The following is a 27,976-nucleotide window of genomic DNA, read 5'->3' on the forward strand; positions in this document are numbered from 1 at the left end:
GCCTAAGAGAGACAGACTCAGAGAGAGAGAGAGAGAGAGAGTGAGAACTAGAGGGAGATATATAGAGAGAAAGGTGAAAGCCGTATTCTTTTCAAGGCTAAGCCTTGGAAGACATCTAGGATTGTTTCCACTATACTCTACTGGCTAAAGGAGTTGCAGGCTCCCACTTAGATGCAAATGGAGATAACATAAATGCTGTGTCTTAATGGGAGGATTGCCAGTCATGTGTATAACAGTCATCTCAGACAATGCATTCTTCCATAGTCCACTTGAGCAATTTAACATGTTTAGAATTGCTGAAGCACCGTGTGTAAGAGGAAGGGAATGCTTTATGAGATACGTGGAAACATATTGACTTTATTCTAAGGGTTATGGAAAGATACTAATGACTTTCATGTAGGAGAAATTTTTCATCAGATTAATATGTTGCAAAGATCTCTTTGGATGATTACTTTGTAAGAATGGAACAAGTTTAACTATTCAGAATATTGTAGGAGTGTATTTGAAAAACTTGTAGAGGTTAAGACAAAATCAGAGTGCTGAGGAAAAAATAGATAAAACATATTTTTAACATTTAAAATGGGAAGGATATGTGGTTAATTGGCTGTGAGGAGTTAGGAAAAAAATGGAGTCAAAATAACAAGCAGATTTCTGGCGTAACCAACTTGATGAATCTTGGTACCATATAAACAGGCAGAAGAGTAGGAGTATATTTAAAGGAAAAATTATGGGTCAGTGACTTAAATGCTGTGTTTTAGGTAAAGATTTTGAGTAAGAAACAATGTTTTGGGCTGGAACACAGATTAGTTGGAAATGAAAATAAATGTAGATTTAAGGAGTTCTCAGCATACAGAGAATAATTGAAACCATGGGGGCATAAGAGATGGTTTTGGAGGAGTACATAGAAATGGAAAGAAAAAGGAGTCTACGGAAGAGTCTTATAACACACCAACGTTTAAGGGCTGATGAAAGCTAAAATGTATTGGCATTAGCATTATTATGTTCCAGCATTCTAACTACTTAACACATATTGTCTTGTTTAATCTTACAGCTATCACATGAAGTAGGTGTCATTCTTATTCCCATTTAATAAATAAGAGCAGAATCAAGAAAGGCTAAGATATGGTGCATGGATTCTGACTCGGACATTTAAGTCCTCAGTCTGTGCTGTTCTTGGCCATTGCTATTCCCTGCTAAGAGAAGGAATTGAGATGAGGTGAGAGAATGAATAAGACAGATGTCAGAGAGACAGAAAGAGTACCTGTACCAAATGGTGTCATCAACAACACGGAGAAAGAGCATTTCAAAACAGAATAATGTGTTAGTAGTTTTGTATAACTTTAAAACTCTCACGATAATTTGGTGAATGGAGAGCTAGTGGAGTTGTGGGGCAGATATAGCATATGTGAGAAAAATAAAATCTCATTTTGTCAAAAAATCTTAAAATTAATTTCATTATTAATATTTAAATGTTAAATATTAATATTATTCTTGAGACATAGATAAATTTATTTGAAGTTACCCAACCACAAATTTAACTCTCAAAATTTGAAGGAGTTAGTTATATCACAATAGAAATTGATAACTTTCAAAAATATAATTTCTTTGAAATTATAGATGGGTTCTACCCATCTGTAATCAGATTTCTGAAACTAGGACTGGAATTCCACAAAGTATGTGTTATAGATTCTTCTTGTCAGCTTGCTTCTTTTTAGATTTTATCCATAGCAGATACTAGAGAAATATTGGAAGTCAGAAGGGAATACTTCTTTCTTGTCATTCCTGTGAGCTTCTCCCCAGCATCAGCACTTCATACTAGCAGTGGTTCCGGCCTCCAACTCTTTCCGTTACTCCTAAAACCAACCCTTTTACACCTGCTTTGAGGTTCCTAAAGCAAATGGGCCACACATGCTTCTCAAAGCCTGTCTCAGTCCATTTAGGGCTGCTGTGACAGAGTGACTGTGATCATAGACTGTGTGAATCATAAACAACAGAAATTTATTTCTCACAGTTCTGAAGGTGGGAAAGGCCAAGAGCAAAATGCAGGCAGATTCTGTGTCTGGTGAGGGCCCACTCTTTGGTTCATAGACAGGATTTTCTTGTGGTGTTCTCATGTGTTGGAAGGAGCAAGGGAGCTCTCTTGTGTTTCTTTTATAAGGGCACTAATCCCACTTATGAGGGCTCTGCTCTCATGACCTAATCACCTCCCAAAGGCACCACCTCCAAATACCATCATATTGGGGGTTAGGTTTCAACATGAATTTTGAGGGGACACAAACATTAAGGCTACAGCAAAGCCCAAATCCTAGCTCCATAGTTTTTTTTTTTCCCTGGCATTCCTGATACTTTTAATTCCCATTTCTTCTTTTTCATTCTTTCTACCAACCATAAGGGTAGTAGTTTCTTCCCATAGTAGTTTCTTAGTCCCTCATATTTCCGTTTTTGCTTGTTTCAACTCTTGTGTAACCAATTATACCACATATTCTCTTTTCTAATACCTAATGTGTCTGTGTTACTTACTGGACCCTAGTAGTAAGTATTAATAATGATTGCCGATAAGAGTTTCTGTTGTCTCTTCAAGTATTCCTGAAAATACAACAATAAAGACAATGTTTCCCCAAATTGTGCAGTTATTAGCTTTAGGATAAACAAAAAAGTAAAGGAAACATAATTTCACTAGATTGAAATGCTCAGGTATGGAATAGGCATATAACCTAAATACAGATCTTTGATTTAACAAAAATTGTAATATTGAGTGTATGGGGAAGGAAGAGCAGAGGGGATGGTAAGGTTTGAGAACTAAATCCTCATCTTCCATTAAAGGAAGTCAATAAACAAAGTCTACAATTAAAAAAAAAAAGTTAATGATTCCTAAGTATTCTAAAAGTAATGTCTATATATAATAATTTTTCAGTCAGGATTTAGATAAATAAATGTTATAATATCTAAAGATATTATTAGCATTCATTATCAGAAATGGAGAATTAAGTTTTAATTTAAGATTAACTTATTTATTCCCTGGATATACCTTACTGGTTTATAGTTGCAACCTAGTTCTTTCCTGATTACTGACTTAAATAAGTCAGCCTAATTGAATGTATACATGACAAATGACAGTAAATCCTATGATGGTCTTACTATTTAAAGAAACAAAATATTCTGCATCATCTTATTGAAACTTCTAAGTCACTGTTTTGTTGAAGATTATTTGAAGGGCTTTTTGCACTTTACTAACTGACATTATACCAAGTTCAAAACACTATATAGAAGATATATAAGAGTATATGCTAAACTGTAAATTGCTTATATACACTTATAATTTGCTCATTTAACTACATTGTGATAACCAAATTCTGTATCATTTTATAGTAAAGTTTAATCTCTCAGTTAGGTCAATAAAGATTCACATTGCTTCTTTGTGACCACCAATGTATCATTTAGTAATATTCATGGCAATGGTGGAGCCTTTGGGAGAGAGAACTAATTAAAGAACACTTCTTGAAGACAAGGTACTTCTGATATAATGTATTGCAGAATTACTGAAGGAATCCTTAGAACTGAGAAGTTATATTGAGATACTATTCTGATACGATATTATATAAAATATATTAAATTCACTTTGACATTTTAAAGAAGAATGAAACAAAAGAGCTTCCTATTATGTGTACTGAAAATCTTTTATGACATAATACTCTTATTTCTAAAATTATGATTAAAACTGCACGTCAAAAGTCAAATCTTTTCAAAGAAACTAAATTACTGAGTAAAGAATTTGGAAATCTTATCTGATATTCTTATGGAAAATTCTTCTGACCTTTGGTTTGACATTGAAGAGCTTTCTCATTTTCTAAAAGCCTCTTTTGCTATATTCTTTTCATGAAAATGGAATGATAGGGAAAACATCCAACAGAAAATATATGTTCAATGTGCTATGAGAGTAAAGTTTCATATGTTTGTGTGTGTATAGTTTTATTTTATGTGTGTCTATATATATTCACATAATACAATTCAGAATAAACTTATAAAATTAGAATCTAAAATACTTAAAATATTATCCTAGTTTTCTTTGCTCTGTACAATGCATCACATGGAAATTTTCCAGGTCATAGTTTTCTTTAAATGAGTAAATTAGATATACTTGCAGCTGCAAATAGAAGAATTAGTCTTATTACTTTTAGGTTAAAAGGATAATATTACAGAAAACAAAATATGAGCTCTGTAACTATCTTAAGAGAAAGAACTTTAAAAATTGGTAAAACCTCTGCAAAAGAGGTTTAATGTACTGGCTGTGCATTAGAATCTCAATGTCTCTGATCTGGTGGCAAAGAATTAAGGCTTGGAAGTACGTATTTCTATTTAGGTATGCAGGCTTGTCCATGCTAATTTATCTTCTTCTTTCCCACCCTTACTGAAATGAAGTAAAATAATCAAAACAAAGACAAAAGACAACATGGGGGAGACATCACCAGAGGAGAGCTTTAAAAAGACATTTTGGATGCAGAAAATTGAAGAGGGAGAGTTATTTTATGTAACACAAAATATTAATGAGAATAGCAATCACTGCTTCATATAGTCCTTGGGATTCTCAGAATTTAGATAAATTTAGAATGATGCACGTAGCCAAAAACTGGTGAACTGCTGAAAATAGGAATTGCCCTTTGTCCTCTGCCAGATGGGAAGCAGCTTATTTATTTCATGAAAAATGTTATAAAAGGTGCTCTGGGTTCTAGAACCCAAGCACAGTAAAAGAAGCCTTTACTTGTACTTCAAGTACAAGTACTCCAAGCTTTACTTGTACTTTCTCTTCCAACTCATTGTCATGCACAGGTTCGGTAAAAGAGGAAAGATTGCCATGTAACCACAGAGTGTATGTCAAGTCTTCTCAAAACAAGGAAGGATTGCAAGAAACCACTGTACAGGGGGAATTGCACAAAAGAATTCTCTAGAGATAGGATATTAAAAGCAGCAGGAAAGACTTATGTCTGCCACTTTCTATTACTGAAAATTGTGATTTACACCATAGCTTGCTGTTTTATACTTTTAATCATGAAAACAGCCAGTCCAATTCAGTTTTAGGAAGATTGGTTTAGATGAGAATATAGCCGTAATTAGTTTTGGTAAGGAGTAGGTAGGGCATTAACAATTAATAATGGTCACAGACAGCCTTTTAGTGCGTCACTCCCTGAGAACTAAGTGATCAAAACTAAGGGAGACAGTTCTTTAAAAGAATATATATCATCAGGGGAAATACAGAGAGTATAACGCTAGATCAATCTCCATCAACTCTGTCCCCTGTACTTCCTTAAAAACATCTGCAGATTATACTCCAATAAAGATGTTTAAAAAAAAAATCTGCAGAAGTACTATCTTGTGTGCTTGCATTATCCTTGTTCCATGGTTGTACCTGCTGATGAATTTTGCCCGGGGATCCAGAATGCGCAGAGAAAATTAAATGCATATTATTTCAATCAATGAAAAGGAAAAATAATAAAATGAAAAACATGCTGACTACTCTCTACCAATCCCCCATATCTTCTCTGCTACTTTCTGCTCTGTCCTCTAAAAAATGGAGACCCTAGCCTGCATCACCTCCATCTCCTCCCTTTGTTTAGAGTTAGGTTCTGCTGTGAGAGACAGATTTGCTTACTCTGCAGTAGAATAAAAACAGTCTCCTCTGGGGCAAAAGTCAGGCGGGTTTACTTCCCACTGTAAGTGTTTCTGGCTCCCTAAAGCCAAGACCCTTCTTCTTCAATACAACCTACTTTGTGGGGTGCTGGGTGCTGTCTAGCAGATCCTTTGTGATGACCTGATTTTGTATAGGTGAGTACAATTGATCACTTGTTACTGACTAGGCTAAAAGTCTGCAGGGAGAGAAAGTTATTGATGATTTACGATACTTTAGCTAACCCTCCTTGCATCATCCTGTGGGATTGGGTCTGAGGGAACCAGAATAAAAGTGATAACGTTCCAGCTACTGCTATTGCCATGAGTGATATCAGTAGCTGGAACACCCACCCAGGGTCTTTGTGTTTTCTGCAAACATCTGAAGTTTTTAGTTTGGCAGGCAATATTTTAGTTTTTAAGTATAAATAAAATCTCATACCTGTTATAGTTCCTGACAAAAAGATCAAAAACATATCTATACAACAGTAGGGCATTATTTGCCCTTTTATCTTGGGTTGTTATTTACACAAATGGTGTAAATTTCTTTTTGAAGTAAAATTCTTGCATCTTGGCACAAACCACAGTGGTGGATCAAAGCGCTGAATGATCATTGTATTCTTCACCATGTGCTTACAATTAAAACAGATAAATAAAACAATATCAATTCTGCCAAAACTCCCCTTAACGATACTATTACTAAACCATTTATGCACATATATGTACATGGCTATCGTTGTGTGTTTTTGTCTATAGATTATTTCTTGCTCGAGATGGATAGTCAAATTACTGTGTGTTAAAATCACTTGGGGGACTTCCCTGGTGGCGCAGTGGTTAAGAATCTGCCTGCCAGTGCCGGGGATACGGGTTTGAGCCCTGGTCCGGGAAAATCCCACATGCCGCAGAGCAACTAAGCCCATGCGCCACAACTACTGAGCCTGTGATCTAGAGCCCGCGAGCCACAACTACTGAAGCCCGCACACCTAGAGCCCTTGCTCCACAATAAGAGAAGCTACCGAAATGAGAAGCCCGAGCCCCGCAACTAAGAGTAGCCCTTCTTGCCGCAGCTAGAGAAAGCCTGCGCACAGCAATGAAGACCCAACGCAGCCAAAAATAAATAAATAAATAAATGAATTAATTATTTTAAAAATCACTTGGAATAGTTCATATATAATGTACTATTTTATATTATTAAGGATCGTTTTAATTTTATGTTAATCTGACAAATTATTTTTATGGATTTAGAATCAAAACAAGAAAAGAAGACTAGATTGAATCCATGGCTTTTTTACCCTGTTCTCTCTTCAGAGATAACCTTTTAAACACTACACACATACATAAATACATATAGATGTATATGTATAGTAGGTATGTGTGTACCCCCATTTTCTTAGGTTAAACTAAAACTACTATACGCGTTTTCTAGAGATTACTCATTAGTAATATACAAAATTTTACTTCCTCTTTTTTTTTTTTTTTTTGCGGTACGCGGGCCTCTCACTGCTGTGGCCTCTCCCGTCGCGGATCCTCCCAGACCGGGGCACAAACCCGCGTCCCCTGCATCGGCAGGCGGCCTCTCAACCACTGCGCCACTAGGGAAGCCCTTCCTTCCTCTTTACAGCAGTTTATTTTTCCATTTTGTTGAGAACTGGCTGTTGTCTGTTTTGTTGATTTATCATAGTTTATTTAATCAGTATGCCCTTGATGGCATTTCATGTGTCCAGTTATTTGTTATTATGTTTTGTTTTTGCTATTACAAGTAATAGTTCAATTAAAGTTCTTATGCATTTAGTTTTATATATTTTTCAATGAGTTTTGGGAATAGATTCTTAAAATTGGGATTGCTACATGAATTTTATAGATTTTGCCATATCCCCTTCCATGAAGGTTACATTTCCATCAATAATAACTAAATTATCTGCTTCCCCTCAGCCATGTAACAGAATATGTTATTAAACCATTAGATTTTTACCAATCTGAAAAATGATATTTCAGTGTAATTTTAATGTGGGTTTCTCTAATTATGAGAATTCACTTCACTTAAAACATTGTTATATTAAACCCCACTCAATATAATTATTTCAGCTTTTGAGAAATGTTCCTACCTTTTCCTTCACATTTTAAACTTTTCTTTTTATTCTCTGATTTCAGTTGCAGCCATAGATCAGTTTGGACATGCTAAGGTTATTTAATTTGTTTTTCTTTTTTAATCACAGACAATTCTTCCATGTAGTTTTCATGTGAAGGTTGAAAATTTTGTAAAACAATAAAGATGATTTAAATAATTATGGATTTATAAATTTCACTGCCAAACCAAGCTGTGACAGGCTTACACTTATTTCTTACAAATGCATTGGAGCCATTGTTTCTAAATTCACATGTTTACCTTTTTGTTTAATTAATACCTTGTTTTATCTGAATAAGTTCTCAAGAAATCTCAGCTCTTATATGTCTGAATGGTATGTTGTAAAACACAATTGAAAGTTAGATTGGCTAAAAATAATATTTTTAGTTCAAAAATAATTTTTTAATACTTAGAAAATGTTCTATTTCTTTTCATCATTCAGTAGCACTGATAAAATTTATTATATTAGTTATGTATATACAGTTTTTGTGTGTATATATGTAACATTTTATGCCTTTATGCATTTCATAAAATTCAATAGGAAACAAATTTAAACTGTGAATCTATAGTATCCAAAAATGAAAATTATACAGAAAAATTGTCCAAGGTTTGGAAATTGGTGTAAAAAAAAAGAGATTACTGGGTATTCTTTCAGTGGAGGTCTGGGTATTGTCTAGCAGACTCCTCACAATTATCTAGTTTTGTATAGAAGTGTACAACTGATTGCCTTTGTTATTAACTAGGCTATTTTCAATTCTGTAGAGGGAGAAATAAAATTATGGAAAATGGAAGGTATACAAATGTTTTCTGACCATTACAATGCAAAGAATCATTCTTCATAACAATGCACATGATTTTTTCCTATAGAAAATAAATATATGGTCAATTTCTCTTAAACCAGTTTTAATGTATTATTGGGATCCTCATTAACTCATGAATTTAATGAAGTCTTTGACACATGTCCTGTCTGTATTTGCATGAAAGCCAAAGTTTTTACTTTTGAAAAATTATATTTTAATAATAACCATATATGTAAATTAGAAACTATTTCTTAGAATATTGCCTATATGATATGGCAGAGAATTTCGCCATGATTGCATTACTCATTGTGATTAAAATATGGTTTATGATGTATTGAATACAACTTGAATTCAAACAAATAAGAAACACTTTTCCCAACTGTTACTAGTTCCTCATGAACAAATACTAAGTAAAAAAGTTGCTCTAAACACGTGCACTTTAGGCGCTATATTTTCTCTTGGTAATATTACATGAAATAAAAACAATTTTTTAAAAAATAGCAGCAGTAACCAACACTTTTTATTACTCAGAGAGTGTATTTTTTTATGTCTTGATAAGTAAAGTTTAGAGTGAGTCAGGAATTGTGTTCTAGGATAAAAATGGCTCAGTAGCTACATATCCAATATCTGTTATTGTTGTTTAGGGAATTGTCATAAATAAGCTGAGAAGTGGTAAGGGGCTTACCTATATGATTTACATTTTTATGCTGACTGTATAATATACTTAATATCATCTCATTTACTTAAAAGTCCTGATTTACAAAATTTTTTTCAAGAAGGATGTCAATAACTAGGCTTTCAAGAATTTATTTTAAGGCCCTTAAATTATGAAATTTACATATAATCTCTGGTAGTTTTTTTTCTTTCCATTATACATTTAAATACAATGCCCATGTGAACAGTAGCAATAAATAGAGTCCTATGTTTCTGGCAGATTCTCGTATTTGCCCTGGATCAAGTTAATTCACTGTAGCAGAAAATTTCACCTAGAGGATGGTAACCACAAAATGCTTCTGTGGCTTAGATCAAGAAAATTTAGAACTAGTATATGATATTTCAGCTAGTAGTGAATTCTCTCTGTATGTGACTTTCTCAATTTATAATATTTAATGGTGTAATTATGTAATGGTGTAATGGGTTTAGTATCCTATTTTATAATAAGGTACTGTATAATATAATCATACAATTGTCTACAATTAAAATATATTAGAGTGATGTAATCATATATGTAAAAATGTATGTCAGTTATCTATGTTTAATGATTGCATGGTTATATATGAAATGATGCCAGAGATGAAATAGTTGAAGAACACTGGCCTATTTTAATGGAATCTGTATAGAATACTGTTTTTATTGTCTTCTCTGGAGGCAGGTTGTAGAAACTGACAAGGAACAGTAATTTGGAAAGGCTTAATAAAGAAAATGACAAAATTGTTAATGAAAAGTAGATCATACTAGAGGTTGATTAAGATCCAAAAATAAATGTGTTTGGCCTAATTAGAATAAATCACACAGATTAAGAAAACTCTAAATGTTAAAGTTAATATAATATAATACTGAGATTTCTTTCAGATTCCTTGCATGAAATGAAAATTAGAGTAAGAAGTGGTTAAAATGTTAATAGGAAAAAATAAAAAAAATATTAATATTTGGGAGAATCATTACTATTTTGTACACTTATTTATCACAAGCATGTTATAAGATCCTAATCAGGAGGATAAGGCCTGTAGTAAGAAATTCACTTTACCATGTAGCTACCTGCCCTTTGGTGCACAAGTCTGATTAATGGGCTCTAGACTTTCTCTTCCATCTTCTTTACTATCTTACTACAACTCAGAAAAGGTAAATAGATATCATTTTTTGTTTTGAAGATGAGAATTAAGAAGTTCAAAAGATTATATAACTTGTGTAGAACCAATCAGGTAATAAATGACCAATTTAATGGCAAAATCCAGAGTGTTTTGTTTTGTTCTTAGTATCAAGTCATTTTCCCATGTGCCCTTTGTCTATTAAAGTAACCTGCATTTAGTGGGCACTCAACACAATTTGAATGATCACATTTTAACAAAGTATAACAAATATTTCTTTCTTTTTCAATAAGTTTACCTAATGAATATATAATTCAATCATGTAGTAATATTTGAGAATTGTTATGCAGCTACTTTTAATAGCAAAATATAAAATAAGTATAATAAAAATGTTAGTAATAATTGGAACTGATATTGAGATTAGAGTGAAAAAAATTCAAAATTCTTTGAACTCAATCAAAAAGAAACATCAAGAGGCAGATATAAATGAAAATATTTTCCTTTTTTCTTGGGTATGATGTTATATATTGATTTTGGAGGGTTAGATATGTAGACTTTTCTCTCTCTCCCCGTCTTTCTCTTTCTTCTGCTTCTCTCTCTCTTTTTAGTAATAATAATCAGTAATAATAAGCAATATATGCTTGATGTTTCTTATGTAACAGAGCATTTTTTAAAAATAGAGAATTTTTTATTTCAGTGAGAATGAAACAATCTCATAAAAAATTGATAGCTGATTTTTCAAAGGCTTTACAACTGCCTGCTCAGATTTTAGTAATTCGTTGTAGAGCTCACATAGAGCAGAAGGATGAAGTTTCTAAATGCAATAATTTTACTGATAGAATTGCAAAAGCTGCTGTCAGAGCCTGACAGACTACAAATATAGAGGCTTCACTTTTAATACAATAAAAAACATTTATTCATTTTCAAAAATATGCTTAATGAAAGAAAGTGGGCACATGGATTATAAAAGAGACATAAAAATTTGACTGGATGATGGGAATTAGCTAACAAAATATTTCCTATACCACCTATTTTCTTGGTTAGTGTTGTGTCATCAACAAAATCATCTGAATAAAAGATAAATTTTAAAGACGCCAGACTCTTACTATGCCTACCAAGAAGATAAAAGCATTCAAAACATATTAAAGATGCGCTATTTGTCAGCATAGGTTTTTGCAAGCCACTCTCAAGGTAAGCACAGGAGGTTTTTCCTGACCAATGTTACTAGGAACTTGCTAGCAGTTGGATTTCATAGAACTAATGCTTGTAAAAGTAAAAGATTTTTGTCTCTAGACATACATACATATGGTATATATGATGTCTTGATGGCCTGAAGTCTTTCCTTCTTCAAAAAGCGATATTCAGTCAGTGTTGAAGTCTCTCTTAATACACATAGTTCCTACTTTGGGGATACCAGAGCACCCTGCATAGGACTGAGAAAGTCACTTTATTTCTACTGCTGTCAAGGATTACACAAATGTTTGCAGATTGCTAGACAACCTCAGTGCTCTGGAAAAGTTTAGTATAGCAAATGAATCCAATTCTAAAAACACATCAGCTAAGATTCTGCAACTACTATACTAAGATGTCTTAGAGCTTTACCACTGGCCTTGTTAAAATTTAGAGTGGTACCTGCAAGCAAGCATGGAGTTTCTCCCTTGAAATTTATGTTAGGCAGACCTATAAATTTGGGTCTGAGACCATGTCCTAATCCTCTTATATTATATACTTTAAAAAAGCTTCTCTCATTCCTAGGAACCCTTTCAAGTGTTGCTGATTATCTATCTGGCAAGCAAAGTGAAAAAAATCAAAACTGGATTCATATTTACTATGTGAAGCTAGCACTTCAGGAGGACTGTTCTGTGCTTCCTACAAAGGACTTCAAATGTAAGTTTTCTACATTAACTGATAGTGGTAGGGAACTAAACTGAAAGGAGGAATTCTAGCAAACTGATCGCTATTGTCATAGACTACCTTGGTGTCCTATTCACAGTAGGTTGTTTTCAGTTACTTTACTGAACAATCAGTTTATTAGAAAATAAACATCATTTGTCACATTACTGTTTTCTTCCTGTACTTCCAATAACAGTTCCCACAGTCTCATTTCTGATCAGCTCTAACTTGTCCACCCAGTTAAGCAGCACCTGGACTTATAAGTCCAACAGTCTAATTACTGAGACAATAAAAGTGAGACTGTATTCATCAGTAATTTTTCATAATAACAAAGTAAAAGTGATTAATATGCATCTAGGTATCAGATCCTAAATTTGACACAGAAATGTTTTGGTAACTGGTTTGATTGGAAGGACAGTGTAGAAAAGAAATACTTATAATAATAATAATAATAAAGCAGAAATCTGGCAATTATAGATGGAGTCTGCAAAAGACAGTTCTAATCACTTTATGAATTTGGGGATGCAAGTTCACTCCAGTTGCAATATAGATAGATAAACAAAGGTGAAAGTCTGTTATTCATGGAGATATTTTTAACTGTTGTAATAGTATAATTATTGATTTATATTCAATGCAAAAAATAAATAAAATCCAAACATGAGGTTGTCACCTAGACTTAAAACCATTAGTCCTATACATTGAACATGGGAAGTTCAAGCTGTACTTTTCTGTTGTTACCTCATTATAAGACTGTGATACTAGGTGATGGCCATGAATGTCTTCACATTTCATATCTAGGAAAAAATATTTGGAAAGATAGAATAATGGCTAGAGGACCTAAATAAAAGTCATATGGGCCTAGATAAAAGCTATATAAATGTGATGGCATGTGACTGACTGAAACTCAGGAGATATTTATTGGACCTTGCAAAGACTTAATTATAAAAATTAGATCATCAGGCTTCAAAGTTAAGCTACTCTTGAGGCTTGTATTAGATAAGACTTCATAAGGAACTATCAAATAATAGATTGTTAATCATTTGAACATGAAAGCAATGAAAACATTACAACAATGTGAAAAGTTAATGTATGACAAAGAAATATTTTTGTACATTTTGAACCAAAAATCTGATTTACCTGTTCATCAGTGGTGTGGTATATTCAAAGGTTATTCCCAAAGGCAAATAATGTGCTGACTTTTTAAAAAATTCAGTAGTTCAGTTATTCTGTCACTACTCTGATAATTGGTTTGATTTCTATTTTACTATGAGCTTGCTGGATATTTAGATGGTGCACATTGCCCAAAAAAGGGCAATATAATATAAATTATCTGGGATTTCTATTACTATAAACTGCATAATTTTATTAAAATAATTTAGGAGAAATTATAAAGATTCCTCAAGGTCTTAACCTGTATAGGAAATACAGAGCATATGTTAAATTTGAGAAATGACAATTCTGCTATGTTAAAGCTGTTGTCCACATCTTCTGGCATATAGGGTTGTGAAAATCAGTATATGATATGACTCAGAAGTATTACTTCTGAGTTGAATCATGTATAAATCCAGGACCAGAAGACATAGTACTTAAGTACTGATATATTCATTTAAAAACTGTTGTATTCCTTCTATGTATGTGGCATTCTGCTGTTTACTGGGGACTCAGGGTTGAGTGAGATATGTTTTGTTTCTATTCTCAGATGCTAATGGTCCACTAGTAGCTGCTGACAGGTATTGCAATTCCTCATTCAGTGGTAGTAGAAAACTTTATTTTTCCCTACGTTTATTAAGATATTTAACTGTAACATAGGAAAATTAAAGAATTTAAAACAAAAAACAACACATTAGAAAGATGGTAAATTTTCTGTTTTTAACCACAATTAAAAAAAAAAAGAATAGTCAATCTTTTTTGGAGAAAAGCTTTCTAAGAGCTAAACACACACACACACACACACACACACACACACACACACACACACACATATATTAGAATTTATAGGGCTTGTTTGCTTTTTTCCCATAGTGATAGTGGTAGTTTTGTTTTGTTTTGGTTGTTGTTGTGTTGTTTTTATTTTTGCCTAAAATGGCTGTTTGTCCTTTCTCTGGAACAAAAAATATTATGAAGACATAGACTTCCCTGTTATTTTGTTAAAACATCATTTCTGGGTCAAGAATTTATATTGGCCTCTATGTTACATAATACCAAGAATGAACAATAATTTAATTATATGTAACAAAAATACTTGCTTCTGGAAAATAGGTCTGTGAGTTAATTAAGTTGCTTTTGTATCACGATCACAGGTTACTCATCAAGGCTTGCAAAACTCACTCTGCTCTCCAATCCCAAGCTATTATTTAATAAACATCCTGAGCCATAAAACCCTATAAATATCTTCCTTCAGTTTCCACATTTTGAGATACTATAAGAATATGTTAAGATTTGTTTTCCCTTATTGCAGTAGACCCAATAAACTTAGCTTTCCTTGATTAGTAGGTTTTCTTGGTGGTCTTCTAAGAGATTTATGGTCCCTTGCTTTCCATAAACTATTATTCTTAGAACCAGAAATCAGATACTGTAATAATCAATTAAGTAAGGCATTATAATCAGACATATCCTATTGTGGCAGGCATGCACACATACACACACACACACAATCACAGTTGCCTGAGTTTTATCAACCATGAGTTTATTGCTTCAATTTGCTCAAATGAGGGGAAACATTCTGAGACTTCGTAATCAGAGGAATTATTGCAGTTAACTTTTATTTCTGAGTATGTGATTATTTCCCACCAAATGGAACCATAACTTTATAGATTCTACCAAATATTAAATGTTCGGCTTGGGAGATTAAGATCCACTTTAACAAAAAGAAAGCCAGGACAAGTTTTTTTGGTATAGGCCTTATAATTACACCAGGAAAAATACAGTTGGTTTACTCTATGTTGAAAGCGCCAGCTACTTTTTTTTTTTTTTTTTTCCTCCTAAAGGGTATTAAAGCGTGAAACTGATAGGGCTACTAGATTTATGTTTTTTTTTTTTAACATCTTTATTGGAGTATAATTGCTTTACAATGGTGTGTTAGTTTCTGCTTTATAACAAAGTGAATCAGTTATACATATACATATGTTCCCAAATCTCTTCCCTCTTGTGTCTCCTTCCCTCCCACCCTCCCTATCCCACCCCTCTAGGTGGTCACAGAGCACCCAGCTGATCTCCCTGTGCTATGTGGCTCTTCCCACTAGCTACCTATTTTACGTTTGGTAGTGTATATATGTCCATGCCACTCTCTTTGTCACGGCTTACCCTTCCCCCTCCCCATATCCTCAAGTCCATTCTCTAGTAGGTCTGTGTCTTTATTCCCATCTTGCCCCTAGGTTCTTTGCCCCTAGGTTCTTCATGACCTTTTTTTTTTTTCTTTTCCTTAGATTCCATATATATGTGTTAGCATACAGTATTTGTTTTTCTCTTTCTGACTTACTTCACTCTGTATGACAGACTCTAGGTCCATCCATCTCATTACACATAACTCAATTTCGTTTTACGCCAGCTACTTTTAATCTTCCTTTTGTACTTAATGACATTTAAAGGGTTTGAGGAGATCCCTATTAATATATAGTTGAGCTAGAGAGATGGAAGAAATGATAGCTGTTAATTAACCACTGGGACAATTCATAATAACATGAACATGCTAGCCTACTTTTAACACAGCTGAATGTCTTCCAACTTCTTTCCCACTTCCCCCTCCTCAAGAATAAATGAAGAAAGAAAAGAAAAGAGAACAAAACAAAATATGTTTATTTTGTTTATTTGTTTGTTTGCGGTACGCGGGCCTCTCACTGCTGCGGCCTCTCCCATTGCAGAGCACAGGCTCCGGACGCGCAGGCTCAGCGGCCGTGGCTCACGGGCCCAGCCGCTCCGCGGCATGTGGGATCCTCCCGGACCGGGGCACGAACCTGTGTCCCCTGAATAGGCAGGCGGACTCTCAACCATTGCGCCACCAGTGAAGCCCCAAAATATGTTTTTAGGACAAAATCTTTGTTATAATTTCTCCCCCCAGATTGCTGGCCCTAAAAAACAAAAACAGTTTCCTACTAGTGTCTGAAAGAGAGGAGCACTAGTGGCCAAAACCTGGAGAAAATGGCAACGAAAATCTTATAGGTAGAAGAAATAGACATTTACTGTAATTAAAGGAATAAAGAGATTGTAAGAGCAGTGGGCACAAGGAGAGAGAGCCTGCACTGCTACAGGCAGTGGCTCTGTTTATACCTGAGTATCAAGGAATGTTCTAAAGAGAATAATTGGAAATAAGTAAAAATGTCCTAAGGATATGTCAATGTTTTATTCTCTTTTTGATTAATGTAATAACTCTCATTTCTAATTCATGATATAACTAGAGGTCTGATTCTGTTCCACAGTGTTTCAGTGGCACTAATTATTTCTGGAATTTCCCGGTGAGAAATCACAAATGAAACATCATGTGGTGCTCATTAAACCTGTGCTTAAAGAGATTCTTTAGCATCTTCAATGAATCAAGATGCATAGCATACTGGTTAGAAAACTGTAACGCATAATAGGTGAGCCTCATAAAACTACATAATTTCATCGCCTGATCTTTTTATTGTGGGAAAATGAAAATAAAATAAGTAAACCAATATACAACATATAAAACATACAAAATAATAACTCCTCTCAAAAACAAACTTTAAAGATCTTTTCATATTCTAGTAATAAAACCTTTTTTGCTTGATATCCTGTTTTGCTGAACAGATAGGGAATTTTGATATTGAAAGGCTTCTGTGAATTCTGTTCAGAAAGATCTGAACAAAGATCACATTTGTATTCATCCTACAAATGTGTGGTATAGTTATTTATTTGAATAGATGTTTGTTAATAAATAATATCACCAAACATCAACCTATACTTGAAATGTAATTAAGGGAATTCTTTTTGACTTCTAGCTTCTAAATAATGCTAAGTATTTTCATAAATAATTTCAATTCTATCTCTCTTATTGCAGGTTTAAATGCATATATTTTAAGATATAATGATCTTTAACCATCTTAAGTGACTAAGATACAGTATAAGCATAGTTTACATTATTAAAAATACTTGATTTGGGGATTTTCCATATTGTTTCATGCAATTCCTGATTTGAGCAGATATATTTATACTTAACTAGATCATTCTCCTCATTGTTATTATAGAAATGCAAGATAAGTTGAAGAAAATTCTAAAGGACACAATTATCACTTCAGTGGTGATATAGCCCTCTTGGATGAGTGACTTGAACACTTTAACGCCTTTAGTGTGATTAACAATGCCCATATGTGATACCATTTTTATAAGTATTATTTCTTTCTTTAAAAACTGACGACCTCATCTTTAAATACAGTAGTCTTGTGTTCTTGGTCTTTCAATGCATTTTAAAATGTTCTACACTGATAATTCACCTAATTGCTTACACTCAAATTTAAAATTTCAGATATGTCATATGATAGAAACCAATATTATTACTGATTTCAGAAGGAATCAGGAAAGTATCAGATACTTTGTTTTTCTTCTGCCCTTAATATAATATTTATAAAGGTAAATTGAGAAGTAGGATATAAGAATGTAAAATTTCTTTTCTTTCTTCCTTTCTTTCTTTATTTCTTCCTTCCTTCCTTTCTTTCTTTCTCTTTCATCTAGCTATCATCTATCCACAGAGAATTCATTGGACATTTTTTAATTTTAGTAATATAATTTGAGATCTCTTTATTGAAAAGGCACGGTGTAACTGAAAAAGAATTTCCATATAAGAATATTTTTGGATGCATACTGAGACTATTATGCTATTAGAGTCTATAATAGGTAAGAACATATAATAATATGATGGAATAGTAAAAATATATACTGTATAGTATTTAATATGATATATCCAATGTGAATTTTGACATGAGGCATTGCAACAGAGTCTAGTATACATACACTACAAAAATATTTGATGTTAAAATAAATCCTAACTTTCCAATTTTACACTCTCCTGTCACAATAGATCATTATAAAGATTCTTTTAAGTAGAGTCCTTCTAAGCTGTTTTGAAAACACTATCAGATTTTTGAAATAATTTTCTGCTTGTCACATGTATCTGTGATGATAAGCCATTTCTAGTTCATATATGGTATATTAAATAATAGTATTAACCATGAAGTAATAATAGCTAACATTTATTGAAGGTTTACTGATGGTGGTGGTTAAGCACTGTTCAAAGTGAATTAGGAACATTAATTCATTCATGTCTCACAAAACTCTGTGGAGTACGTACTGTTTTTACCACTCGAGTGTACAGGCAAGGAAACAACAGAAAGTAGTGAAACCACATAGTTCTACTGCAGAGGCTTTGTTCTTAACCAAAATATTCTCACGACTTTTCAAGTTTAAATTCAAAAACTTAGTACAGTTTCAAATGTGAGAGCTATGGACAAATTGCATCAAAATAACCTCAGCAACAGATTAAAATACCATTTTGTGGCCCGAAACACAGTTGTAATGAATCAAAGTCTTTGAGGTTGGCACCTGGTGATCTTTGTTTTAAACTAAGCTCCCATGTATTGAGGTACCTTAAAATTTGAAAACATTACTTTCTTCTATCATTTGAGAATCCTCTCATTGTGGTACCCAAATCTACCTTCAACTAAGTCACTCCCATGAACCCTTGACTCCAGTTCATATTTCCTGTATGTATTTTTGTTTTGGCATTTTTTGGTCACATCTGAAATTTCCCCTTTATCACTGTGTAAATTTCCTCTTTATAACTATTTAAATTTAAATTTTAAAATATTCTAAATGTATTTATAATTTAAATAGGATTACATAGAACAATGTTATCAAATATATCTGATTCAATAAGAAAATGTCAGAAATGATATTTTTTTCTGCTGCCACTGAAATAGCATGATTCAATGACTGAGAAAAGTTGAGGGTTTAGAGGCTAGTATGAAAAGTGATAAATTTACTCTCAAAGTGTCCATAGTGGCCAGGTTTGGAAACATCATCAATTAATTCAGTACAAGAATCTTGAGGGGAATTTTCCAAGTAATGCAAATGTTAGGGCATGAGAAAAGACAGTTACTAGAGTCAGAGTATTAAATGCTAAAGAATACCAGAGCAAGGGACTACAGTGAATGGCGAGGATAATAAACTGTTATTGCTTGGAGCTTTGCTGGGGATAGAGAAACCAAATGGAAACACAGATTAGGATTTCAGAAAAGGTGTCCCATGAATTTTACCCCAAATATTTACTCTGAAATTTGGAGCTCAGTTTTCTTTTAACTAAGTAGAGCCCTCACTATATTCAATATGTAAGGGACTCAAAATGGAAATACAATTAAAGTTATGAAAATGTGTATTGAAGACAGTTGAAGAAAGAACTCTCAAAGAAAACCTGGAAGCTAGGATTGCCAATATTGAAATTTTCTGCAGTTTTCAAGATGTCAGGCTCATTTCACACAAAGATTACTAGCATCCATAGGCATATTTTCCCTTCAAAATATGTAATTATGTTGCCACAATTCCTCACTTGCTACGGTTGAATGTTTGTGTCCTTCCAAAATTCATGTATTGAAATCCTTTCAGAGGTGATTAGGTCATGAGAGCAGCGCCCTCATGAATAAGAATAATGTTCTTACAAAAGAGGAGAGAGCTCTCTTACACCTCCCACCATGTGAGGTCACAGTAAGAAGTCAGCAGTGTGCAACCCAGAAGAAGGCCTTCTCCAGAACCGGCCCATGCTGGCACTTTGATCTTGGACTTCCAGTCTCCAGAATATGAGAAATAAATTTCTGTTGTTTATAAGCTACCCAGTCTGTAGTATTTTGTTATAGCAGCTTAAATAGATTAAGATACCCCTTGATGAGATATTGCTCTTTCTTGAGCTTATGTTACAAAACATAAACCTCAGCAAAATCCAGATGTTCCCTATGTATGTAAAATTAACAAAATCCAGATGTTCCCTATGTATATAAAATTAAGACAAATTTTCTTTTCCATGTCCTTTTTTGAAATTTATTCCATTTCCACCCCTTACTCAACACCAAATGCTGCCATCTCTGCCATGTTTTTTTTTTTTTTTTTTTTGGTTTTTTTTTTGTCTGCTTTTAGCAGCAATATGGGTCTATATTGTACCATCTCTTTGCTTCTGAGAACATTTTACTTGGGATCACTACTATAGAGGCTGTGAATCTGCTTGTGATACATATGTAGGTAGGATGCTGGTTCTGTGATTTTATTTTTTCTGGCCTTTCTGGTAAGATGTGCTTCTGTGAAGTGTTATTTTTTAAAAATAAGACACATATGTGGTTGTATTCCAGGTAAAATTATTTTAAAAATCCAATTAAATTTGAATATCAGATAAACAACAAATAATTTTTAGTATAATTATGTCTCACACAATTGCAATTTTTAGACTAAAAGTAATTTTGTTGTTTATCTGAAATTTAAGGTTAACTGGGCTTTCGTACCTCTGTTTGCTAAATCTGGCAACTCTAGTCACATTTGAAAAATGACTTGGTTTCAGTTCAACTGTGGTGATTATACTGCAGCAATACTGTTTCCAGCAGGAGAGGTCTAAGTTGAAGGTTAGTAATTAATGTGTATTTTTAAATTTCCCATTGAAAAGTCAACTGGCATATATTTTTTTCTCTGGAAATTTAATAGCTGGAGGTACACATGCTATTGCCTTTTTTTTTTTTTTTCAATTTGGATCTTTCTGTTTTAAGAAGACTATATAATTTGGGCAATTTTTATTCTAGTATATGAGGCTCATTGCACAACTAGATTGTACTCTGTTGCAAAGAAGGTCAGTCAGAGACTTCATCTATTAATATGGTAAGAAGCTCTACCAACTTGTCCATTCAAACTGTGCAAATACTAACAATAGTATATTACCTAATTATCTTCTAGTTTCTGTGTATGGTCTCAGTATTTCAAGTATTTGAAAGAGAAAAAGAAGGAACAACACCCTCTCCACTATGTGAAGAAAGTAAACGGAAAATGAAACAGAAATAGGATAGGGTATAGGAAAGGTCTTAAAAGGAATAGGAAATACTATATTTTATTTAAGTGATATAATAAACAAAAATGTAGTTAGATGTGAAGAAAGAAGAATCCCTCTGATATCTTCTATTTCTTCTGTAGAGTGGGAAATGAGATGGTTTAAGGAAGTTTTGAGGAACACGAAGGTTTAGAAAAGAAACTGTAGAGAGATGAAGAGCTGCCAATTTGGAAAAACATTTTGATTTTCAGTTAAACATTAAAGTGCAAATGAAGTAAGGACCATGAATTTATTGTAATCTCATTCTATAAATTTATGAAATTATTTTCAGCAATTAGTAGAGGTAGAGAGAAGATTAATTGAAATAATTTGAGACGAACCTAAATGTCAGTGAGCAAGCATGAGGATTAATATCATTGCCATGGAAAACATCAACTGACTGAGCATGGATATAAACTAGGTAGACATATGTAAAGCCTGCAGGAAGTTGAAGGATAAATATCAAGTAAAACAATAATTGTATCTGAGGCATCTTTATGAAGACTAATAAGCATAATCATAATAAATTGATGTAAATGAAATGTTGAAGATATGTAAATAAAGAGTGAAATACCTGAATATGAAATAGTTTGTGTGATTACAATTGCTAGACTATTACTAGGAGTAGGTGACCTTGGTGGAGAAGTATTACAAAATAATTAGACACCTGCTTAGGATTTATAGAATTATTTTATCCCAACATTTTCCCCAGAAATGAATGAAAAGTTTAGAGTTATCTGGGCTTTTTTTTTTTTTTTAACATCTTTATTGGAGTATAATTGCTTTACAATGGTGTGTTAGTTTCTGCTTTATAACAAAGTGAATCAGTTAGACATATACATATGTACCCATATCTCTTCCGTCTTGCATCTCCCTCCCTCCTACCCTCTCTATCCCACCCCTCTAGGTGGTCACAAAGCACCCAGCTGATCTCCCTGTGCTTTGTGGCTGCTTCCCACTAGCTATCTATTTTACATTTGGTGGTGTTTTATGTCCATGCCACTGTCTCACTTTGTCCCAGCTTCCCTTTCCCCTTCCCCATATCCTCAAGTCCATTCTCTAGTAGGTCTGCATCTTTATTCCCGTCTTGCCCCAGGTTCTTCTGACCATTTTTTTCTTTTTTTTTTTTTTAGATTCCATACATATGTGTTAGCATACGTTATTTGTTTTTCTCTTTCTGACTTACTTCACTCTGTATAACAGTCTCTAGGTCCATCCACCTCACTACAAATAACTCAGTTTCGTTCCTTTTTATGGCTGAGTAATATTCCATTGTATATATACAATGGAATATCTGGGCTTTTAAAGCCTCAATTTTTATAGTATTTTTATTTCATTTTTTTACTTCAATTTTTGTAGGCAAAACTTTTACTATGATGTATACGTTTTGTACTTTGGTTGCTGTTTGAACTGTCTTCCATGTAGGTAGATGCAATTGACGATTCCAGATATATTTTCCGCCAATTGGCAAGTACCTGTTTTCTTGTTGGCCTTTAGTCTTGTATAACCATATGTTGAGTCGAATAGTTTTCTATAACATGGTTTGCATAGATGCCTTTAATTGCCACTCTTTGCCCTGTAATTAAGAGAATTAAGGGTAATTCTGCCAGAGTCATCTCCACTTAGTTTAATTGTCAATATATATTTTATGAGAATGACTTTGGGTCATTCCTCAGTGATTTATTAAATCTGGTCTCATTTTTATAGGTGGAAGATTCCACATCCTAGTGTGGAATTATTATTAATAGTAATAATAATAATTGAACTCAGATATAGAGAGTAGAATGGTCATTGCCAGGGGCAGGGAATGGGGGAAGTAGGCAGGTGATGGTCAAAGGATACAGAATATCATTTATAAAATGATAAATTCTGGGATCTATATGTATATCAAGGACTTCCCTGGTTGCTCAGTAGTTAAGAATCCACCTGCCAATGCAGGGGACATGGGTTCAATGCCTGGTCTGGGAAGATCCCACATACCATGGAGCAACTAAGCCCGTGCACCACAACTACTGAGCCTGCGCTCTAGAGCCCACGAGCCACAACTACTGAGCCTGTGTGCCACAACTACTGAAGCCCATGCACCTAGAGCCCGTGCTCTGCAACAAGAGAAGCCACCACAATGAGAAGCCTGTGCACCGCAATGAAGAGTAGCCTCTGCTCGCTGCAACTAGAGAAAGCCCATGCGCAGTAGCAAAGACCCAACACAGACAAAATTAATTAATTAATTACAAAAATAATAATAAAGTAAATGTAAAAATATATGTATATCAAAATGCTGTGTATCTTAAATAGTTACAATTTTGTCAGTTATACCTCAATAAACCTGGGAAAAATACAAATAAAGTATCTGCCCAAGAAATTCTCATTTTGAAAGAACAAGGAAATTATAATTGATCTCATTGTCAGATGTAGCCTCCTTATCAATTTTAAATATCATTCTCTCATCTGTTTTATATGTATTAACTGATTTCCTCAGACTTGTGCTTTATGTTTTCTCGGATGTACAAGACTTATCTACTTGATTTCTGATACTAAAACTATAGGATGATGTGTTTCTTTTCTTTTCATGTTTTTCTTTTTATTTCTTTCCTGAGGCCAATAAGGGTCATGGTGTGTGATGTTCCTCCTTTACTTATTGCATAACTACTCAGTATCAGACAAGTTTTTAAAGTAGTTTAAAATCTGCCTATATTCCATAATATAATTATCTTAAATCATGAAATATCTCTTCAGGCTCAAAATTCACAATAAAATTCATGATAAGATTTTATATACAAGAGTTTCATTTCCCATTTTACTTTTTACCTATAAGAGGTAATTAATCAGAATTGTAGTTTCCCCTTCTTCTTTATTCCTGGGGGTGGGAATAAGGAAGAGGTGATGAAATTTGTTCTAAAAAGATTAATGATTGACTAACATTCTCTTTCTGACACAATATGTGTGTGTGAATGTGTGTATTTCTTGAGAGCTCTTTATTAATCTCAGTTCTTTTAAAAAAACATTTATATATTGATTCTCCTAAGTGTTACATCACTTTCCCCAAAAGGATAGAAAATTGACCAAAATACTTGAAGCACCTTTGTCATCTTAAAAGTGTGTGCTGCACCCAGATAATCTTATCACCTCCAACTATTTTATTTTCTCCTACTTCCTCTTGCTTATCTGTTTCCTTTTCTAACAGTAGATTCACTAGTCACAAAAGAAGTGCCATTTTCATCAAGGTGGATTTTAAAGCAGCTGAATCAGTTCTTATTTGTCAAACTTTTTATTTTTTAAGTAGGTTTTTCTGCCCCAAGTCTCTTTTGAGCAAAAACTACATTTCTTGTAAACTATATTTACATGTGCTCAGAAGGTAATATATACACCTTGCAAAGTAAAGAAATGCATTATTTACTTACCAAGCATCAGGAGAATGAGACATACACATGCCTAACTTTTATCCAGATTAATAAAGCCTTTTCTCTATTAAGAGCAAGCCATTCTTTGTCAAGCAAGTATACATAGTATGCTTTGCTAGCTTTTGAGTACAAAGGTTTCATTTTATAATACTTTCTGCAAATTTTTATACTATTAATAATGTCTTCATATATAGTAGATGAAATATTTTATGATATTCATGGGGAAAATGCTTTTCTATGCTCCGTATTGTGAGTGTATTATAATAAAATCCATAATTCAGAATTATATGTGATTGTGTGGATTTACTTCAAACTCTTGTTGATATAGGGAAATTCTAATGATGCTTCTATAACTAGGCCAGAAACTGAATGATTTGTTGTTAAACTTAGTTTAATCAAAAGTTTTCTAAATATAAATAAAATAGAAAATATTCCCAAATAACATTTTGTAATTTTATAAAAGTTCTGCAAAACCCTTTGAGAAACTAAATGGAATTACACGTTTTATCTTTATGTCTACAAGTATTAAATAAAGAATCTTTTTTATTTAAAAAAAGGCAAAGGGCTTCCCTGGTGGCACAGTGGTTAAGAATCCACCTGCCAATGCAGGGGACATGGCTTAGAGCCCTGGTCCGGGAGAATCCCACATGCCATGGAGCAACTAAGCCCGTGCACCACAACTGCTGAGCCTGCGCTCTAGAATCCATGAGCCACAACTACTGAGCCCGAGCACCACAACTACTGAAGCCCACACTCCTAGAGCCCGTGCTCCGCAACAAAAGAAGCCACCGCAATGAGAAGCCTGCGCACTGCAACAAAGAGTAGCCCCCACTCGCCGCAACTAGAGAAAGCCCACGAGCAGCAACGAAGACCCAATGCAGCCAAAATAAAAAATAAATAAATTTATAAAAAAAAAATTTTAAAGGCAAAAATGAGAAAAGGGAAAAGTGAAGAAGGTCTATACCAGATATATTTGTAAGTGATACTTGTACATACAAATACATATGTGCATATTCACATATATACATTTATATAAATGTTTAAATATCTATCTAAAGCTAAAAATCTTAAGGTAATTAGAATAATATGTACAGATTATTAAAACTGTGTTTGTGCAAAAGTTTGATTATGATGTTGGTTGTATAGACATAAGCTTTAACCAGGTAGCAAACACTGTGAATTTCTAATTATTTTTTATTCATTTTTAAATGAATTTATTTTTTAAAACGTCAATTTTATTAAAAAAATTCCTCAACCATCTCTTTATATTTACAGTCATTTTAGTAATATAAATGTATCTACCCAATGAAGTCTAGATAAAATAGCACAAAATGCATTACGTTTTACTTTTTCCCTTTAAAACTATTTATCAAATGTACTAGAAGGTGTTTTCATTGTAGGTTTCAGTGGTTTGACTACTCAATTAAATAGATGACTTCTGTAGTCCACTTTATTACTTTAGGATTGTTTTTATCTTTATAGCAAGGTCCTTTTTCAATTATTTTCTAATAGAGCTATATTCTGTGTAAGAAGAGCCTCATAGAGATATTGGTATACAAAACCCGTTCTAAGTTCTAGTATGCATAACTCATTACCAAAAAAAAGTTTATTTAGGAAAATAAATGATAAATGGTATAAGATGGGAGGAATTAGAAGTTAGAAATAAAAGGCTATGACCTAATTAATTTTATTTTGAAAGTTACTACTCCTTAAAGAAAAGAACGATTTTTGGAGAACATGTATAATATTGAAACATTTTATGATTACATTGATATCATAAAATTATAAAATAAATTAGGGTCACAAAGGAGCTTCTAAGGTTAATCTTATTTTTAAAGTTTAATTTACTAATATAGAAGATATTTCTTCATTTTGAGTCATAGACTTAAAACTCAGAAAACTTTTTATTCTTCATTATATAAACTGTTCTTGGTAATATAAACTACTGTATACAGAGACTAATAACAATGATTATACTTTTAAATACTATTTTTTAAAATACCTGATTGGGTTAATAATTTTGGATTTGGTTGTTTCATTAAACATTTGTTAATGGTAAGGGCTGGTGTGTGTGTGTGTGTGTGTGCATGTGTGTGTATGTATTTTTTGAAAACAAGTAATATATGTAGGGAACAATTATGTGGGTGTCACAGCAATTTAAATTGAAATAAATACTTGTTGGTACAAGTGAACTTATGCTTTGAATAAAGTAAAGACAAAATAGTGAAAATGGAGTTATTAGGAAAAATAAGGGATCATGATAAATCTATGTCGTTACCAATATTCTTCAATAATGCTGGTCACCATTATTAATAAATGCTGTTTGAAGCAATGACTTTTAAAAAATACCACCTATAATTATTACTGAAGGATATAGATCAACAATTAAGCGAAAAACTTTTTGGCTAAAATTGTACACAAAAAAATAGAGTAAGCAAACAATACTAATTTACTTATATGTTGGCCAGCATTCCAACATAATGCTTCAAAAGTTGTTACATTCTTAATAAAAGTGTATTGAAGTCATGAAGTTAAAAGATTGCTATTATTAAACGAGTAGAATCTATACTTAATTCTAGCTCCAAATATAATTCAAGGACTTCCATCTTCTGGTCTGCATGGGAGAAGCTTAGAAGTTGCCACTCTGTCCTAACAAGTGAAAGGCTTTTATCCATGTTTTAGATCTTTCAGTGTACAGATCTTTCACCTTATTGGCTAAATTTATTCCTAAGTATTTTAGTGTTTTTGATACTATAGCACATGGAATTGTTTTCTTTATTTCTCTTTCTGTTAAGTTTGTTGTTGTTTGTGTATAGAAAAGCAATTGATTTTTTTTTTTTTTACTGATTTTGTATCCTGCATCTTTACTGTTTCCATTTATTAGTTCTAAATGGTTTTAGGTGGAATATTAGGATTTTCTGTATGTAAGAGCATGTCATCTGCACACATAAATTTTACTTCTTCCTTTCTGATCTGTATGACATTTATTTATTTAGTTAGTTTTCCTGGTTGTTTTGGCTAGGATATCCAGTATTATGTTGAATAAGAGTGGTGAGAGTGGGCATCTTTGTCTTTTTCCCGATCTTACAGGAAAAGCTTTCAAACTTTCACCATTGCGTATAATCTCTTTCGATGAATGTTCCTAGGAAAATTGGATATTCACATGCATAAGAATGAAACTGTAACCCTATTTTACACCACTAACAAAAATTAACTCA

At 33.1% G+C, this 27,976-nt stretch overlaps 1 long non-coding RNA gene across 1 annotated transcript in view; it reads left to right on the forward strand.

Annotated features, from left to right (window-relative positions):
- LOC307176704 overlaps positions 1-27,976 on the forward strand; it is a 171,596-nt gene that overhangs the window by 117,247 nt on the left and 26,373 nt on the right. The window contains exon 4 of the long non-coding RNA XR_013824869.1: positions 12,150-12,281. This is a non-coding gene — a long non-coding RNA (uncharacterized lncRNA). The remainder of the gene's footprint in view (positions 1-12,149; positions 12,282-27,976) is intronic.

Source organism: Stenella coeruleoalba, assembly GCF_951394435.1.
Source record: "Stenella coeruleoalba genome assembly, chromosome: 18".
NCBI classification, from domain to species: Eukaryota; Metazoa; Chordata; class Mammalia; order Artiodactyla; family Delphinidae; genus Stenella; species Stenella coeruleoalba.